Below are 14,367 nucleotides of genomic sequence, written 5' to 3' on the forward strand. Positions count from 1 at the left end.
GACCCTGGAGAAGGGTCCCGTACAAAGTTTCTGTCCTAAGATGCCGTCTGACAAGTTGAGCTCCTCCAGCATTTTGTTTTGCTCAAGATTCCAACATCTGCATTTCCTTGCGTCTCCCGCTCATTCGTACCTGTTCTGACCAGCTGCTGACCAGTGTACAAAGTTATAATAAAGCATTCCGCCACTATACCTGTGGAAAGCAGCTGAGGTGTCTTCCTGCTCCAAAAAAAAATAATTGTTCACACCTCCCCTCACATAAGGGAAGTCTGAGAAACCTGCCAAGGTGAGAAGTCCCATGCTGAAGCAGGATTGCCATTCGTCTGGTTTGAAACAGACGGTCTAGTGTTTGAGTGGGCTCATTAACAATTTATAATATAAATCAGTCATATGATCATAAAGAACTCCTAACACTGTCCAGACAGCAGAAAACTAACAAATGGGCATTAAACATGGCTTATAACATAATTACAGCTGCCTTCCTCTTGGTTTTGAGTGGGCTGGTGTGTCCCGTTTACTTAAATGCCTTAGCTTTTGATGAATTTTAGTCAACAACTCGCAAACAGTAAAACTCCTGCCATGATTTCACACATATAACACCCTCATCTGGCTGGCCCTGGATGGAACCTGTCCACCAGAAACTAGAACGCATACCAACAATCTGCCCTTGTTAATTTATAGGAAGAACAAGATCTCCAATTTTGCACACCCTATATTGTACCAGTTTCATTTTAGAATATTTATTATTCAGAAAAAAAAAGTTTTTATGCCAAGTCCCAAGTTTGCAGCAGCATCACCGGCTCACAGACCCACACAAACACACAAAGACAAATTATACATAAATGATACATAAAATTCTAAAAGAAAGAAGACTGCAATAAAAACAAAAACATGAGTGCAGGAATATATTTAGAGAGAAAAAAATCAAGTCCATACATGCAGGGATGAGTGAACCAAGGAATTGCAGAGGGAGCGATCTCTGCAGGTGGAAAGGGGTGGAGATGGAAAGATGCGACTAGTGCTGGGATCAGGTTAGAGGTGCCGGAAATGTTAGAAGATGATGTATTGGGGCCGGCAAGTGACTAGTGAGGACAGACAAAATGTATCCTTGGTGCATCTGGGAGGAGGAGGAGTGAGAGTAGAACTACGGGACAAAAAGGAGACGCAGGTGAGGGTTCCATCTATGACAGCTGGATTGTGTCTATCTTCGGTATAAACCAAGTTGCCAAGCCGGGCAAAATGACTCGCCGTTTATGTTGCCCGGCGGCACTTTGAGTGGTCATTGGCACCCGGGCAACCGTTAATTTTGAGCCCTGCAACCTATGGTTAACGAATAGCAGACAGACATATGTGTCCATTTATCCAGATTGTCCAGGGCAGTATGGAGAGCCAGTGAGATAAGGGCCCGTCCCACGAGCACGCGACTGCATGCGGCAAGCGCAACCAGACCAGAAGCGGGGGCCGCGCGGAGGTCGAGTGATCCCCGTGCAGGGCCTGTCCCACCAGCATGCGACTGCATGCGGCGAGCGTGACCAAACCGGAAGTGGGGGCCGTGCGGAGGTCGAGTGATCCTGTACGAGTTGACGTGAAGTTCGAGCGAAGTCCGCGGGAGGTTTGCACTAGGCTTACGCCGTCAAGATGCTGCGTACGGCCGTCGAGGCGGTGTGTACACCGTGGAGACGCTGCGCATGTCCGTCGAGGCAGTGCGTACGGCCTCAATGCGGCTGCGGGCCGGCAGGCCGTTGCCGCGCTGAATTTTTGAACACTCAGTTTTTCGGAGCCCCGCGCGATGTCGGGACCAGCTCCGCACAACTCCATACGCCTCCGGCGATCGAAGTGGGACCGGCCCCGCGAGACGGTACGGCTCAAGCGACCACGTTAGGTCGTGCTTGCCACATGCAGTCGCATGCTGGTGGGACAGGCCCTTTAGCATCTGCTGTTGACTTGTCGTGGCGTTAGGATGTGGGTCATTCCTGAAGCAGATGTTGATTGATGCCATAACCAACCTCTCAAAGCACTTCATTACAGTGTCCAATGTCAAAATATTTATTACTCATAAACAACAGGGTTTTTTAGTATTCAAGAAGGAACTGCAGATGCTGGAAAATCGAAAGTACACAAAAAAGCTGGAGAAACTCAGCGGGTGCAGAAGCATCTATGGAGCGAAGGAAATAGGTAACGTTTTGGGCCGAAACCCTTCTTCAGACTGAAGGGTTTCGGCCCAAAACGTTACCTATTTCCTTCGCTCCATAGATGCTGCTGCACCCGCTGAGTTTCTCCAGCCTTTTTGTGTACCTAGGGGTTTTTTTTTAGCCTGCCCAGGGAGCCAGCAACTGTGATGTTTTAATTAACGCAGTTTCCTGTTCCATTTCAAACAAAGGAATCCATAAGCAAAAATGTAATATGCATATAACAGGTATGCAAATCATCATACTTTAAAACGTAGCACATCAAACAACTGCTTTGCAGACGATTGCTGGATAACTTGGCTTCAATGTCTAGAGGACCAAGGTGTCACAGATTCAAATAGAAGCAAAGGGTTGAATTCAATTGAAATCAAAGCTCTTCCCATTGATTAGCTCACTAATTAGTGCTCACTCCATCTAGACAATTAACTTTCTGGAGCGTGCGAAGATATAAATGCTTGGGGGGAACCGAGTAAAACAAACATTTTTCTGAAGAAAAGAAAATCATCATTTTTATTGTGGCATTTACAATCCAAACTTCCCCAACTCCGTCAGGAAATGCCGATTGTGTGGTCTAAAATGAACTGGAAATTTGTCTATGTTCTACGTACATGCAAATTGACACATGTATAAATTCCTATTGGAATTTCCTGAGGTATCGAGGGGAACGTTTTGCTTTGAGTTGACTTCCGATGGGTGCTTTCTCCTTAGGAAAAACAAACCTTCTGTTTCCTGAGCTATCCAATCTAGGTCGTACAGATTTCCTGACAACACACAGAAAGTTGTCTTCCTTTGGCACTGTCGGACATAAATTCACCTCCCCCTGTTAAAGACTAAAATATTGACGGGCAAAGAAGGTCAAACTCGCCGGACTGCAGATTGCAGTTGACATCAGCATATCTATGGTCAATCGGATTTCCAGGATTCCGTTGTAATTACTGGCATCCAATCATACAATTCTAGTGTGATGCAGATTGAGATAGCAGATCCTTATTTACTTGGCTTTTTAGTTATGTTTTCTTGCACATATATTTAATCTAAAATGAGGAAATGAGTGTAGCTTCTCAGAAAACCACGTGGAATCAGATTGCAAAAGGATTAGATATAGCCAGTAAAATCTGTGTGGCTCGAAGATACCATTTCATTGTTGCGTTATGAAGCTAAAGGTATTTTTTAATGACACCTCTGAAATAAATGATACCGACCCAGGAACCACCTTCATAAGGGCAAGGTCATTGGAGATCCATATGGTCCACACTTTTACTATGTTGTGTTAAGTCTTACCAAATATATCTCCATAGATCCTCGGTTAGTATTTCTAAATCAGGTCACAGGACTACGGGCATAGGTTTGAAATTAATTGTAAATTACTAACACTGGATTTTTTTAAACATTATTTAATACAAGTTATACAAGGAGCCTTGGATGAGATCCACAATCCACTGAGGACCAGACCTTGGACATTCAAGGTACACAAAATTGCTGGAGAAACTCAGCGGGTGCAGCAGCATCTATGGAGCGAAAGAAATAGGCGATGTTTCAGGCTGAAACCATTCTTCAGACTGATGGGGGGTGGGGGGGGAGAAGGAAGGAAAAAGGGAGGAGGACGAGCCCGAGGGCGGGGGGATGGGAGGAGACAGCTCGAGGGTTAAGGAAGGGGAGGAGACAGCAAGGGCTAGCAAAATTGGGAGAATTCAACTTTCATGCCATCAGGACGCAAGCTGCCCAGGCGGAATATGAGGTGCTGTTCCTCCAATTTCTGGTGTTGCTCACTCTGGCAATGGAGGAGACCCAGGACAGAGAGGTCGGATTGAGAATGGGAGGGGGAGTTGAAGTGCTGAGCCACCGGGAGTTCAGGTAGGTTATTGCGGACTGAGCGGAGGTGTTCGGCGAAACGATCGCCCAACCTCCGCTTAGTCTCCCCGATGTAAATCAGCTGACATCTATAGCAGCGGATGCAGTAGATGAAGTTGGAGGAGATACAGGTGAACCTTTGTCGCACCTGGAACGACTGCTTGGGACCTTGAATGGAGTCGAGGGGGGAGGTGAAGGGACAGGTGTTGCATTTCTTGCGGTTGCAACGGAAAGTGCCCAGGGAGGGGGTGGTACGGGAGGGAAGGGAAGAATTGACAAGGGAGTTGCGGAGGGAGCGGTCTTTGCGGAAGGCAGACATAGGGGGAGATGGGAAGATGTGGCGAGTGGTGGGGTCACGTTGGAGGTGGCGGAAATGGCGGAGGATTATGTGTTGTATTTGCCGGCTGGTGGGGTGAAAGGTGAAGACCAGGGGGACTCTGCCCTTGTTGCAAGTTGCAGGGATGGGGAGAGAGAGCAGTGTTGCGGGGTATGGATGAGACCCTGGTGCGAGCCTCATCTATGGTGGCGAGGGGAATCCCCGTTCCCTGAAGAACGAGGACATGATATCAAGGTACGAGGACATCAAGGTATGCCTACTTGGACATTCAAGTCTGGGTCATATAAGAAGTCCATGTACAACTTGTAAGGCCATTGGGAAAGCGAAGGGACACTTTTGGTTTCAACTGGAGGAACAGATGGACATTCGACGGCTTGTGGCTGGGCTTGCATTCCATTACTTCCCATAAGGTGACACCATGTAGTAGCTCAGGTAATAGTGATGCATCGCTCCCGGACGAGCTCAATGCTTTCTATATTCACTTCAAAAGGGAGAACATTGATGCGCCTTCTTGGGCTCCGCAGTTCCCAGCAACACTGCATTCTCAGTCTCCAAGACTAATTTCAGAAGATCCTTCATGAGGGTGAACCTTTGGAAATCTAGACAGTATATCTGGCCACTTAAAACTTAAGTAGCAACACTGGCTGCAGGTTTTGCAGGCATGTTCAACCTCTCACCTCTAGTTTAGTTTAATTTACTTTATTGTCATGTGTACCGAGGTACAGTGAAAACATTTTGTCGCATACTAACCTGTCATTGGAAAGACAATGCATGATTACTATCGAGCCATTTACAGTGTACAGATCCAATAGATAATAGATGCAGGAGTAGGCCATTCGGCCCTTCGAGCCAGCACCGCCATTCGATGTGATCATGGTTGATCATCCCCAATCAGTACCGCAACCTTCTCCCCATATCCCCTGACTCTGCTATCTTTAAGAGCCCTATCGAGCTCTCTCTTGAAAGTATCCAGAAAACCGGCCTCCACCGCCCTCTGAGGCAGAGAATTCCACAGTCTCACAACTCTCTGTGTGAAAAAGTGCTTCCTCATCTCCGTTCTAAATGGCTTACCTCTATTCTTAAACTATGGCCCCTGGATCTGGACTCCCCCAACATCGGGAACTTGTTTCCTGCCTCGAGCGTGTCCAAACCCTTAATAATCATAAGTTTCAATAAGATAACCTCTCATCCTTCTAAACTCCAGTGTATACAAGTCCAGCCACTCCATTCTCTCAGCATATGACAGTCCCGCCATCCCTGAAATTAACCTTGTAAACCTAAGCTGCACTCACTCAATAGCAAGAATGTCCTTCCTCAAATTAGGGGACCAAAACTGCACACAATACTGGGGCCCTGTGCAACTGCAGAAGGACCTATTTGCTCCTATACTCAACTCCTCTTGTTATAAAGGCCAACATGCCATTCGCTTTCTTTACTGCCTGCTGTACCTGCATGCTTACTTTCATTGACTGATGTACAAGGACCCCCAGATCCCGTTGTACTTCCCCTTTTCCTAACTTGGCACCATTTAGATAATAATCTGCCTTCCTGCTTTTGGTACCAAAATGGATAACCTCACATTTATCCACATTAAACTGCATTGGGCTTGCATCTGCCCATTCACCCAACCTGTCCGTCACCCTGCATTCTCATAGCATCCTCCTCACAGTTCACACAGCCACCCAGCTTTGTGTCATCTGCAAATTTGCTAATGTTACTTTGAATCCCTACATCCAAATCATTGATGGATATTGTAAATAGCTGCGGTTCCAGCACCGAGCCTTGCGGTACCCCCAACTAGTCACTGCCTGCCATTCTGAAAGGGACCCGTTAATCGCTACTCTTTGTTTCCTATCTGCCAACCATTTCTCTATCCATGTCAGCAGCGCTCTACCCCTAATACCATGAACCCTAATTTTGCCCACTAATCTCCTATGTGGGACCTTATCAAATACTTCCTGAAAGTCCAGGTACGCTATATCCACTGGCTCTCCCTTGTCCATTTTCCTAGTTACATCCTCAAAAAAATTCCAGAAGATTAGTCAAGCATGATTTCCCCTTCGTAAATCCATGCTGAATAGACAGATCCCGTTACTACTATCCAAATGCTACTGAGATACTCTATCATTTTGTGTCTATACATGGTTTAAAGCAGCATCTGCAGTTCCTTTTTATTACTTTTGATTGCACTATTACTGATTATTAATTAATTTTATTTTTGCTTATGGTATATTGAGTGTTATTACATTGATGGACCTGTAAAGCTGTAGTGAGTAAGATTTTAAATGCCAGACATATGACAATTGAACACACTTGAATCTCTTGAGCCTTGACTCTTGAACAACCATGACCCTGATGCTGACAATTCTGGGCCCCACTCTTAACTTCTCTCTCTCTGAATATGATTTCTGTCTTATTTATACCTCGTGGCCAGCTATGTATTCTGTTACACTTCCTTGAGCTCCTTATGCTATTGCAAAGTTCATTAATCTGGTATCTGACATTTATTGCAAGCTTTTCAAAAGATGAACTATTTTTCCTGGATTACTCCAGTCTATTCCAACCAAAGATGCAATGAGGCTGGGCAGAAATCCAAACAAAACTTCAATTTCAAGATTTTTCTTCTTGTTTCTATGTTGGTCAGGATTTAATTGAATTTCCTAATGCAAATGTTTAATGTGTATTGAACGTCAGCTCCCTGAACATTTCTGATATCCCTAAGTACAGGCATAACGGTACTTATCTGCTAATCTTCTTGGGACAGCATTTTCTTATTTTTGGACATGTGTGATCATGCTTCTGCTATCTATTTCCTAGATTGTTAAAAATGCATGAAATCACGAGGAGCTCTGCATTGTTAATGGTGATGTCTGTCAGATAACATGTTAAATTCATACCTACTGTCATCCTGTTTCAGTAGATTAAATGGACATAAGAAATCTCTTGATCTTAATTAAAGGGAGCTTACTCCGATTCCAATCAACATTCCAGCATTGACAAACATTGTTGAAAACTCATTGTGGCAAATAGAATCCTACATTCAAAATAAATTGCCTTCTTATCTGCAGAACTGTTCTCTTAAATAACAGGGCTGATTGGCTCATTGAATTTGTGCCAGATCTTTGAAGGAAATATGCAATTAGTCCCACACACTGTCCTTGTCGCATAGCTCTACAATGTTTCCCTTATACATTTATATTCAATTTCCTTATGGAAAGTATTAATGAATCCACTTCCACTATCCTTCCAATTAATTAAAAACAATTTTTTTTTTTTTTTTAAAGTTCAATTTCTGCTAGGAATTTCTTGGTAATTATCTTGAATCTGAGCCCTCGAGTCATGATCCATCCGTCCTGCCTGTCAACTATGTTCTGAATTCCATACGTGTCAATTTGCATGTTTCCTGGACTTTTTCCACACAAGGTAATTAAATTAGTCCAAAAACCGTCTACAAAAGCATGAGGCTGCCAATTTTAGATTAATTTGGACAATTAGCTGCCTCAAACCACTTTTTAGTATTTCAAGGCTTGCAGCTATTAATTGGAAAATTTCTGGATTTCTTTTCATGTTTCTTGAGCAGCTAGTTTTATCAACATCCATTCTAAAAGAGCCATGCCAATCTGATATGTTCTTTGGATTGAAATCATGATTGCTGAATTGGAATTTGCTCGTGAAATTGTTCTCATCAATAATTGAGAACCGCCACACTTGCCCATTTGTTTTCTTTAAGAAAGCGGAGCTATAGGATCTTTGGACCAAACCTCTTGTAGTTTGCATGGTTTAAGGTGAGTACAGGAAATGTGTAGTTTACATGGTAGCTGATACATAGCAAGCCATAATAAGATCCTAATTGCACGCACACAAAGTGCTCAAAGAGTTTTGCAATATGCAGTCTTCCACCCTCTCGTGGTGATAAAGAGACACAAAAAGGCCCAACGAGCTGAGCATCTGTATTAAACAAGAACTGCTGAAGAAGCTTGTTCTCTTCAGTTGAGTCAAAGTTATTAACACTCCATTGCTACAGGCACATATCTGTATTTATAGGTTCTGGAGAAGATCTGAGGAACCATAACAGCATCGTTCACGCTTTCTTTGATCATGGAAAGCATATCATTGCGAATAAATGTATTTTAGACCACAATCTGTAATGATTTATTTCCCCTCAAGAAGAAAATAAACTTTTTTTGCAGGTTCAAAAGGGCACCATTGGTTGGGAATTTCTGTTGCCTATAGCAACTTACAAACATTTAAAATGCTTATTTGACAATCCTCTACCTATTGTGTCAATGGATGTTGTTAATCCAGTTATTTTGACTCCTTGAAATCCAGTCAATATTGTAATATCAAAATACTTTGGTCTTTTAAAGACAAATTATATTTGGCTCAAAGAACAGAATTATCAGAAACCCAAATGTCAGGAGTGGCTCTGAGTTCCCTAATAAATAAATCTGCAGCCTTGCATTGACCTCTTGAAGTGGAGGCTATGTTTTCAGTCAGAACATTTTGGGGGAAAATTGCTAAACCTGAGTTTAAAACTTGTCATAAGTGATAGGAGCAGAATTGGGCCATTCGGCCCATCAAGTCAACTCCCCCATTCATTCATGGCTGATCTATCTCTCCCTCCTAACCCCTCCTGCCTTCTCTCCATAACCCCTGACACCCATACTAATGCTTCCCCCTCTGCACCCGCTGAGTTTCTCCAGCACTTTTGTGTACCTTCGATTTTCCAGCATCTGCAGTTCCTTCTTAAACACAGAATCTATCCATCTCTGCCTTAAAAATATCCATTAACTTGTGTAGCAAGGAACTGCAGATGCTGGTTTAAACTGAAGATAAACACAAAATGCTGTTGTAACTCAGCGGGACAGGCAGCATCTATGGAGAGATGGAATCGGTGATGTTTTGGGTCAACCCTTCTCCTCCACAGCCTTCTGCGGCAAAGAATTCCACTGATTCACCACCCTCTGACAATAAAAGAGGAGCTGTATTATTTGTGGTACCCTGAGCAATTAAAATTCTGCCAAAATTACTAAAAAGCTTCTTGAAGCACTGCCACACTACTGTTAATGGGAGCTTCCTGTGCATAAGGTGCCTGCAGGTTTCCTCCATTCCTGCAATTGATACATTTCAGAAAATGCTTCATTTGCCGTGAAGCACTTTAAGACGTCCCTAAATCGTAAATATAAGTCTCTTCTTGTTTGCGAGTACAAGTAATTCTTTGTCCAGCTACTTAACTAAAGTTAAAGAACAGAAATTACATTTTCAGATGTATCATCTGCTCCCTTTGACTTTGATATGTGCAGCATTGTTCTGTAAATCGCAGATGAAAGAGGTTTGCAAGAGCAAACAAGTTCTCACAGACTAGTACAACCGTTCCATTTTGTAATCCTGTGAAAACGCAACTGTTAAGAAATGTTGCGCTGGGACAATACTTGCCATTTGATAGTGAGCCCATTCAACGGCTCACAAGAGCAGCACTGTGATATGGTAACATGAAAGAAAATGGACGCCTCAGGATCTGCAAAGATCACCAGTTTGTAAACCTCCCCACATTCTTCCTCTGTGATAGTGCACCAAGTTATCTGAAAAACATTTGCCCACCTATTTGCACCTCTACATGTGTTAAACAATTACTTCCTAATAAACTTCTAAATTTGAACCAAAGATGAAGTTGCAATGAGATGGAGACCCATTCCGTTCATACTGCACCAGCTTTACTAATGAATAGTTCAGGCTCAAGTAGAGGCACCTTCTGTGTCGAACCTTTCACCAATATTTCTAAAAGGCTGCATATTGAATGGAGTCATTCTATTTTAACTGATTAGGATGCCTGGAGTTTTTAAGCATAGCTGGCATGGGATAGCTACAGCCTGACCCGTCTTTAGCTGTACATAATCATGCTGGTGAACAAAACTATAATCTTCTCTTATAGGCAATAGGTGCAGGGGTAGGCCATTCGGCCCTTTGAGCCAGCATTGCCGATCACCCACAATCAGTACCTCGTTCCTGCCTTCTCCCCATATCCCTTGACTCCGCTATCTTTAAGAGTTCTATCTAACTTGTATTGGGCAACGAGTCGGCATCTTGGGCCACTGGTGTAGCAGCATTTTTGTTTCTGTTCAAGCTCAATTAATCCGCAATGATTACAGGATTTGCCAAAGATAATATGTAATAAAAAGGAATTGCGGATGCAGGTTTATACCAAAGATAATTTCCACAAGCACCTCCCTTCCCCTCCCCCCTTCTTCCCCCCTTCCTCCATCACAAGTCAATTAACTAGTTCCACATTTCACAACTATGTATCCCTCCTGGGTTCACACCCGTCAGGAGCCAACGGTCAGCTTTTCTGAGAACGTCCCTGCCCGAGTTCAACTGTTGCCGGCCCCAATTTGTTCTGTTTTTACTTCACCTCCGTTTTTCCCCCCATAATCCTGACTACAATCAGTCTGACGAAGCATCGGACCCGAAACGTCACTTATCCATTTTCTATCCAGATGCTGCCTGACCCATTGAGTTACTCCAACATTTAGTGTTTATATTTGTGAAAGATAAATTGCCCTCCAATTAATCCCTTCATATGGTGATAGAGGGCAGTTAGTTCTCTCAGCCTTTAAAAAAAAAACCGTATAGACATCATATAGACACTAGTCTATATGGTTATATATTGGCATCAATGTCCACAAAATAAAGGTATTTTACCTACACACCCACACTGCCTCCTGACAATATGGTTCAGCATGACATTTGGGAAATATGAACCTTTACCTTGTTTTTATGCGTGGCCTTCAGAAGAGTATTGGATTGTCTATTCTGCCCTGCCTTCAAATATGGTGTCTGAAGAAGGGTCTCAACGCGAAACATCACCCATTCTTTCTATCCTGAGATATTGCCTGTCCCGCTGAGTTCCTCCAGCATTTTGTTTCTATCTCTGGTGTAACATTGTGATATGTTCTCCAGAAATGCTGCCTGACTCACTAAGTTACTCCAGCACTTTGTGTCCTAATATATTGTGTAGCCCTTTTAACAGAAGAGTTCACTTCTTGGAGAAAACTGGAATATGGTTCCATTTGTTACCAGTCAGTTGCCTAATTCCTGCAGTCCGAGAAGGAGGGAGTATCACAGCCAAACCTCTGCTTTGCAAGAGAAATGATCAGCTGTGCTACAAAGTGGCAATTCCACTGTTTTTCCACAATAACACTTGGTATGGATTCTTGAGAGTGAACATGAAATCAACCAAAACTAGCCCAAAATACATTTGTGGACGAGCAGCCCACTTTACACCTTTTCCAGTGGTAACAATGGAACAGAAAATAAAATGTAATTATAAAGGCCATTAGATTTTCTAAAAAATATTTTATACTTTTCACGTACATCAATTCCTCCTTTTAGTATTATTCATTTAGTTTAGTTTATTGTCACAACATAAGGTCATAAGTGATAGGAGCAGAATCAGGCCATTCAGCCCATTAAGTCTACTCCTCCATTTATTCATGGCTGATCTATCTCTCCCTCCTAACCCTATTCTCCTGCCTTCTTTCCATAACCCCTGACACCCATATTAATTAAGAATCTATCTATCTCTGCCTTAAAAATATCTATTGACTTGGCCTCCACAGCCTTCTGTGGCAAAGAACTCCACAGACTCACCACACATGACTGGCTAAAGAAATTCCTCCACATCACCTTCCCAAAGGAACGCCCTTTAATTCTGAGGCTACGGCGTCTCGTCCTAGACCCTCTCACTGATGGAAGCATCCTCTGCACATCCACTCTATCCAAGCCTTTCACTATTCGGTAAGTTTCAATGATGTACCCCCTCATCCTTCTAAACTCCAGCGAGTACAGGCCCAGTGCCATCAAACGCTCATCAAGTGTGTACCATGGTACAGTGAAAAGCTTTTTTGTTGCGTGCTATCCAGTCAGCGGACAGAAAACACATGATAATCAAGCTGTACACAGTGTACTTACACTTACGGGATAAAGGGAATAATGTTTAGTGTAAGATAAGGTCCAATAAAGTGTGATTAAAGATAATCAGAGGGTGTCCAATGAGGTAGGTGATAGGTACAAGGGAGGTGTTTCACTGACTGGGTCAACATTTATTATCCATCAGTAATTGTTCCTGAACAGGCAGGCCTGTTCCAACATTCGAAAACAGTTAGGGGTTGAGCACATTATTGGCTGCAATAAAAACATAATGATAAAGACAGCAGATTTCCTTCCCTAAAGGACATTAATAAACCATTTGTTTTTCATGACTGATGAGTAATTTAATGATTGTTATTCCTGATATCAAAGGTAGAACATTGCAGTGGTTGCATATTTAAAATAGAACACAAAATGCTGGAATTCTGAAGCTGGCCAGCAGAATCTATAAACGTTGAAATAGTCAATGCCCTCTCAATGCTGATACAGCTTCTCTCTCCATGGGAGTATTAAGCTTTTCCAGCCTTTAGTTTAGTATATTATCATGTTTACTGAGGTGCAGTGAAAAGTGTTTTTGTTGTGTGCCGTCCATTCAGCGGAAAGAGTTTTGAGGATTACAAGCCACAGTGTACAGATGCAGGATAAAGGGTATAATGTTTGGTATGAAAAATAAAGCCCAGTAAAGTCCAATTAAATAAAGTCCAAGGGTCTCAATGAGCTAAAAGGTAGGTCAGAACCACTCTCTAGTTGGTGATGGGATGGTTCAGTTGCCTGATGACACCTGGGAAAAAACTGTCCCTGAATCTGGAGGGTATGTGTGACTCAGCCTTAATTATGCTGGTGGCCTTGCCAAGGCAGCGTGAAGTGTAGTTGGACTCAATGGTTGGGAGGTTGGTGTGCGTGGTGACCTGGGCTGGGTCCACAATTCTCTGCAATTTCCTGCGGTCTTGGATGCAGTTGTTCTCAAACCATGCTGTGTCGCATCCCGATAAAATGCTTTCTATGACTCATCAGTAGAAGTTGGTGGGAGTTGCTGGGGGCATGCAAACTTCCTAAGCCTTCTAAGGAAGGAGAGGTGTTGGGTTGATTTCTTGGCGACTGCTTCGATATGACTGTTCCAGGACAAGTTGCAGGTGATATTTACTCCATCTACACTTTGGCGCTGTCAAAGTCAAAGTCAATTTTATTCGTCACATGCACATTACATGCTGTGAAATGAATTTTGCTGTCAATGTATGCCGGGATATGTGTACCTCTTTGCTTCCTGAAGTTGATCACAATCTCCTTTGTCTTGCTGACATTGAGGGAAAGGTTGTTGTCTTGGCACAAGGTTACAAAGTTCTCAGTCTCTTTCCTGTACTTCATCGCATCATTATTTGATACTACAATGGTGTCGTATTTGTAAATTGAGTTGGGCTGCACAGACATAGGTGTATAAGGAGTAAAGAAGACGGCTTTACACCTTTTCTGTGTCAGAACTATTAACAGTTTTTAATTGCAAGTATATTTAATTAATTCAATTTATATTCCCCACTTGTCACATAAGGATCTGAATGTATATTTCCAAATCAATGTATTTGTTAAATAAAAACCAGGTGACTGTCCCTTATTCTGGTCTACGTCCAGCAGTTTTACAGTCGGTGTATCTGTAGTTCCTGAGGCAAGGAAAAACAAAGCATTGATACTTATCCACACAGTTACTTGTATTAAGAATGTAGGATGGTATAGTCATTGACCTCTTTGAAGTAAGCCTAATTAAATTATTAAACAGCTGTGGGGATTTTATTTGATCTCATCTGAAAACTTGCTTTCAAGTTATTTATATACAAACAATTAAAATTGTGTAGCCTTTAAAAATATTTCCAATTATTCTCCCATTAGTTTTTTTATAATTAAGCATGACTAGAGTAAAGCCAAAAGTGGGTAAGAGATCTACTTTCTCAGTCTGGAAAAGGGTCTCTACCCGAAACGTCACCCATTCCTTCTCTCCAGAGATGCTGCCTGCCCCACTGAGTTACTCCAGTATTTTGTGTCTATCGTCGGTTTAAACGAGCATCCGCAGTTCCT

General features: G+C 42.8%; 1 protein-coding gene across 4 annotated transcripts in view; it reads left to right on the forward strand.

Moving 5' to 3' along the window:
* Nucleotides 1-14,367, forward strand: part of LOC129702126 (probable E3 ubiquitin-protein ligase MID2) — a 188,453-nt gene that overhangs the window by 116,647 nt on the left and 57,439 nt on the right. The gene's annotated exons all lie outside the window — the stretch shown is intronic.

Source organism: Leucoraja erinacea, chromosome 12, assembly GCF_028641065.1.
Source record: "Leucoraja erinacea ecotype New England chromosome 12, Leri_hhj_1, whole genome shotgun sequence".
Lineage (NCBI taxonomy): Eukaryota > Metazoa > Chordata > Chondrichthyes > Rajiformes > Rajidae > Leucoraja > Leucoraja erinaceus.